Below are 6,000 nucleotides of genomic sequence, written 5' to 3' on the forward strand. Positions count from 1 at the left end.
CTTCATATTGATTAACAAGAGGAGGAGCCTCCCAGCTTCATATTGATTAACAAGAGGAGCCTCCCATCTTCATATTGATTAACAAGAGGAGGAGGAGACTCCCAGCTTCATATTGATTAACAAGAGGAGCCTCTCAGCTTCATATTGATTAACAAGAGGAGGAGCCTCCCAGCTTCATATTGATTAACAAGAGGAGGAGGAGCCTCCCAGCTTCATATTGATTAACAAGAGGAGGTGCCTCCCAGCTTCATATTGATTAACAAGAGGAGGTGCCTCCCAGCTTCATATTGATTAACAAGAGGAGGTGCCTCCCAGCTTCATATTGATTAACAAGAGGAGGAGACTCCCAGCTTCATATTGATTAACAAGAGGAGGTGCCTCCCAGCTTCATATTGATTAACAAGAGGAGCCTCCCAGCTTCATATTGATTAACAAGAGGAGCCTCCCTGCTTCATATTGATTAACAAGAGGAGCCTCTCAGCTTCATATTGATTAACAAGAGGAGCCTCCCTGCTTCATATTGATTAACAAGAGGAGGAGCCTCCCAGCTTCATATTGATTAACAAGAGGAGCCTCCCAGCTTCATATTGATTAACAAGAGGAGCCTCCCAGCTTCATATTGATTAACAAGAGGAGCCTCCCAGCTTCATATTGATTAACAAGAGGAGCCTCTCAGCTTCATATTGATTAACAAGAGGAGGAGCCTCTCAGCTTCATATTGATTAACAAGAGGAGGAGCCTCTCTGCTTCATATTGATTAACAAGAGGAGCCTCCCTGCTTCATATTGATTAACAAGAGGAGCCTCCCTGCTTCATATTGATTAACAAGAGGAGGAGGAGCCTCTCAGCTTCATATTGATAAACAAGAGGAGGATCCCAGCTTCATATTGATTAACAAGAGGAGCCTCCCATCTTCATATTGATTAACAAGAGGAGCCTCCCAGCTTCATATTGATTAACAAGAGGAGGAGCCTCCCAGCTTCATATTGATTAACAAGAGGAGGAGCCTCCCTGCTTCATATTGATTAACAAGAGGAGCCTCTCAGCCTCATATTGATTAACAAGAGGAGCCTCCCTGCTTCATATTGATTAACAAGAGGAGCCTCCCTGCTTCATATTGATTAACAAGAGGAGGAGCCTCCCTGCTTCATATTGATTAACAAGAGGATGAGCCTCCCTGCTTCATATTGATTAACAAGAGGAGGAGCCTCCCTGCTTCATATTGATTAACAAGAGGAGCCTCCCTGCTTCATATTGATTAACAAGAGGAGGAGCCTCCCTGCTTCATATTGATTAACAAGAGGAGCCTCCCAGCTTCATATTGATTAACAAGAGGAGCCTCCCAGCTTCATATTGATTAACAAGAGGAGGAGCCTCCCAGCTTCATATTGATTAACAAGAGGAGCCTCCCAGCTTCATATTGATTAACAAGAGGAGGAGCCTCCCAGCTTCATATTGATTAACAAGAGGAGGAGCCTCCCAGCTTCATATTGATTAACAAGAGGAGCCTCCCATCTTCATATTGATTAACAAGAGGAGGAGGAGACTCCCAGCTTCATATTGATTAACAAGAGGAGCCTCTCAGCTTCATATTGATTAACAAGAGGAGGAGCCTCCCAGCTTCATATTGATTAACAAGAGGAGGAGGAGCCTCCCAGCTTCATATTGATTAACAAGAGGAGGTGCCTCCCAGCTTCATATTGATTAACAAGAGGAGGTGCCTCCCAGCTTCATATTGATTAACAAGAGGAGGTGCCTCCCAGCTTCATATTGATTAACAAGAGGAGGAGACTCCCAGCTTCATATTGATTAACAAGAGGAGGTGCCTCCCAGCTTCATATTGATTAACAAGAGGAGCCTCCCAGCTTCATATTGATTAACAAGAGGAGCCTCCAAGAGGAGGTGCTTCATATTGATTAACAAGAGGAGGAGCCTCCCAGCATCATATTGATTAACAAGAGGAGCCTCCCAGCTTCATATTGATTAACAAGAGGAGGAGCCTCCCATCTTCATATTGATTAACAAGAGGAGCCTCCCAGCTTCATATTGATTAACAAGAGGAGCCTCCCAGCTTCATATTGATTAACAAGAGGAGGAGCCTCCCTGCTTCATATTGATTAACAAGAGGAGCCTCCCAGCTTCATATTGATTAACAAGAGGAGGAGCCTCCCAGCTTCATATTGATTAACAAGAGGAGACTCCCAGCTTCATATTGATTAACAAGAGGAGGAGCCTCCCAGCTTCATATTGATTAACAAGAGGAGCCTCCCAGCTTCATATTGATTAACAAGAGGAGCCTCCCAGCTTCATATTGATTAACAAGAGGAGCAAGAGGAGCTCTCAGCTTCATATTGATTAACAAGAGGAGCCTCCCTGCTTCATATTGATTAACAAGAGGAGCCTCCCAGCTTCATATTGATTAACAAGAGGAGCCTCCCAGCTTCATATTGATTAACAAGAGGAGCCTCCCAGCTTCATATTGATTAACAAGAGGAGCCTCCCAGCTTCATATTGATTAACAAGAGGAGCCTCTCAGCTTCATATTGATTAACAAGAGGAGCCTCCCAGCTTCATATTGATTAACAAGAGGAGGAGCCTCCCAGCTTCATATTGATTAACAAGAGGAGCCTCCCAGCTTCATATTGATTAACAAGAGGAGCCTCTCAGCTTCATATTGATTAACAAGAGGAGGAGCCTCCCAGCTTCATATTGATTAACAAGAGGAGCCTCCCAGCTTCATATTGATTAACAAGAGGAGCCTCCCAGCTTCATATTGATTAACAAGAGGCCTCCCAGCTTCATATTGATTAACAAGAGGAGGAGGAGCCTCCCAGCTTCATATTGATTAACAAGAGGAGGATCCCAGCTTCATATTGATTAACAAGAGGAGCTCCCAGATTAACAAGAGGAGCCTCTCAGCATATTGATTAACAAGAGGAGCCTCCCAGCTTCATATTGATTAACAAGAGGAAGCCTCTCAGCTTCATATTGATTAACAAGAGGAGGAGCCTCCCAGCTTCATATTGATTAACAAGAGGAGGAGCCTCCCAGCTTCATATTGATTAACAAGAGGAGGAGCCTCCCAGCTTCATATTGATTAACAAGAGGAGCCTCCCAGCTTCATATTGATTAACAAGAGGAGCCTCCCAGCTTCATATTGATTAACAAGAGGAGGAGCCTCCCAGCTTCTCCCAGCTTCATATTGATTAACAAGAGGAGCCTCCCAGCTTCATATTGATTAACAAGAGGAGGAGCCTCCCAGCTTCATATTGATTAACAAGAGGAGCCTCCCAGCTTCATATTGATTAACAAGAGGAGCCTCCCAGCTTCATATTGATTAACAAGAGCCTCCCAGCTTCATATTGATTAACAAGAGCCTCCCAGCTTCATATTGATTAACAAGAGGAGGAGCCTCCCAGCTTCATATTGATTAACAAGAGGAGCCTCCAGCTTCATATTGATTAACAAGAGGAGCCTCCCAGCTTCATATTGATTAACAAGAGGAGGAGCCTCCCAGCTTCATATTGATTAACAAGAGGAGGAGCCTCCCAGCTTCATATTGATTAACAAGAGGAGGAGCCTCCCAGCTTCATATTGATTAACAAGAGGAGGAGCCTCCCAGCTTCATATTGATTAACAAGAGGAGGAGACTCCCAGCTTCATATTGATTAACAAGAGGAGCTTCATATTGATTAACAAGAGGAGCCTCCCAGCTTCATATTGATTAACAAGAGGAGCCTCACAGCTTCAGATTAACAGAGGAGCCTCCCAGCTTCATATTGATTAACAAGAGGAGCCTCCCAGCTTCATATTGATTAACAAGAGGAGGAGCCTCCCAGCTTCATATTGATTAACAAGAGGAGCCTCCCAGCTTCATATTGATTAACAAGAGGAGCCTCCCAGCTTCATATTGATTAACAAGAGGAGGAGCCTCCCAGCTTCATATTGATTAACAAGAGGAGCCTCCCAGCTTCATATTGATTAACAAGAGGAGGAGCCTCCCAGCTTCATATTGATTAACAAGAGGAGCTCCAGCTTCATTGATTAACTCCTCAGCTTCATATTGATTAACAAGAGGAGGAGCCTCCCAGCTTCATATTGATTAACAAGAGGAGGAGGAGCCTCCCAGCTTCATATTGATTAACAAGAGGAGGAGCCTCCCAGCTTCATATTGATTAACAAGAGGAGGAGCCTCCCAGCTTCATATTGATTAACAAGAGGAGCCTCCCAGCTTCATATTGATTAACAAGAGGGAGCCTCCCAGCTTCATATTGATTAACAAGAGGAGGAGCCTCCCAGCTTCATATTGATTAACTTCATATTGATTAACAAGAGGAGGAGCCTCCCAGCTTCATATTGATTAACAAGAGGAGCCTCCCAGCTTCATATTGATTAACAAGAGGAGCCTCCTGCTTCATATTGATTAACAAGAGGAGGAGCCTCCCAGCTTCATATTGATTAACAAGAGGAGCCTCCCTGCTTCATATTGATTAACAAGAGGAGCCTCCCAGCTTCATATTGATTAACAAGAGGAGGAGCCTCCCAGCTTCATATTGATTAACAAGAGGAGGACCTCCCAGCTTCATATTGATTAACAAGAGCTTCATATTACTAACAAGAGGAGCCTCCCAGCTTCATATTGATTAACAAGAGGAGGAGCCTCCCAGCTTCATATTGATTAACAAGAGGAGCCTCCCAGCTTCATATTGATTAACAAGAGGAGAGCCTCCCAGCTTCATATTGATTAACAAGAGGAGGAGCCTCCCAGCTTCATATTGATTAACAAGAGGAGCCTCCCAGCTTCATATTGATTAACAAGAGGAGGAGACTCCCAGCTTCATATTGATTAACAAGAGGAGCCTCCCAGCTTCATATTGATTAACAAGAGGAGGAGCCTCCCAGCTTCATATTGATTAACAAGAGGCTTCATATTGATTAACAGAGCCTCCCAGCTTCATATTGATTAACAAGAGGAGGTGCCTCCCAGCTTCATATTGATTAACAAGAGGAGGTGCCTCCCAGCTTCATATTGATTAACAAGAGGAGCCTCTCAGCTTCATATTGATTAACAAGAGGAGGTGCCTCCCGCTTCATATTGATTAACAAGAGGAGCTCTCAGCTTCATATTGATTAACAAGAGGAGGAGCCTCCCTGCTTCATATTGATTAACAAGAGGAGGAGCCTCCCAGCTTCATATTGATTAACAAGAGGAGCCTCCCAGGATTAACAAGAGCCTCCCAGCTTCATATTGATTAACAAGAGGAGCCTCCCAGCTTCATATTGATTAACAAGAGGAGCCTCCCAGCTTCATATTGATTAACAAGAGGAGGTGCCTCCCAGCTTCATATTGATTAACAAGAGGAGCCTCCCAGCTTCATATTGATTAACAAGGAGGAGCCTCCCAGCTTCATATTGATTAACAAGAGGAGCCTCCCAGCTTCATATTGATTAACAAGAGGAGCCTCCTGCTTCATATTGATTAACAAGAGGAGCCTCAGCTTCATATTGATTAACAAGAGGAGCCTCCCAGCTTCATATTGATTAACAAGAGGAGCTTCATATTGATTAACAAGAGGAGCCTCCCAGCTTCATATTGATTAACAAGAGGAGCCTCCCAGCTTCATATTGATTAACAAGAGGAGGGTCCCAGCTTCATATTGATTAACAAGAGGGAGCCTCCCAGCTTCATATTGATTAACAAGAGGAGGAGCCTCCCAGCTTCATATTGATTAACAAGAGGAGCCTCCCAGCTTCATATTGATTAACAAGAGGAGCCTCCCAGCTTCATATTGATTAACAAGAGGAGCCTCCCAGCTTCATATTGATTAACAAGAGGAGCTCCCAGCTTCATATTGGATTAACAAGAGGAGACTCCAGCTTCATATTGATTAACAAGAGGAGGGCCTCCTGCTTCATATGGATTAACAAGAGGAGCCTCCCAGCTTCATATTGATTAACAAGAGGAGGAGCCTCCCAGCTTCATATTGATTAACAAGAGGA

The sequence above is a fragment of the Oncorhynchus nerka genome, linkage group LG15 (assembly GCF_034236695.1).
Source record: "Oncorhynchus nerka isolate Pitt River linkage group LG15, Oner_Uvic_2.0, whole genome shotgun sequence".
Lineage (NCBI taxonomy): Eukaryota > Metazoa > Chordata > Actinopteri > Salmoniformes > Salmonidae > Oncorhynchus > Oncorhynchus nerka.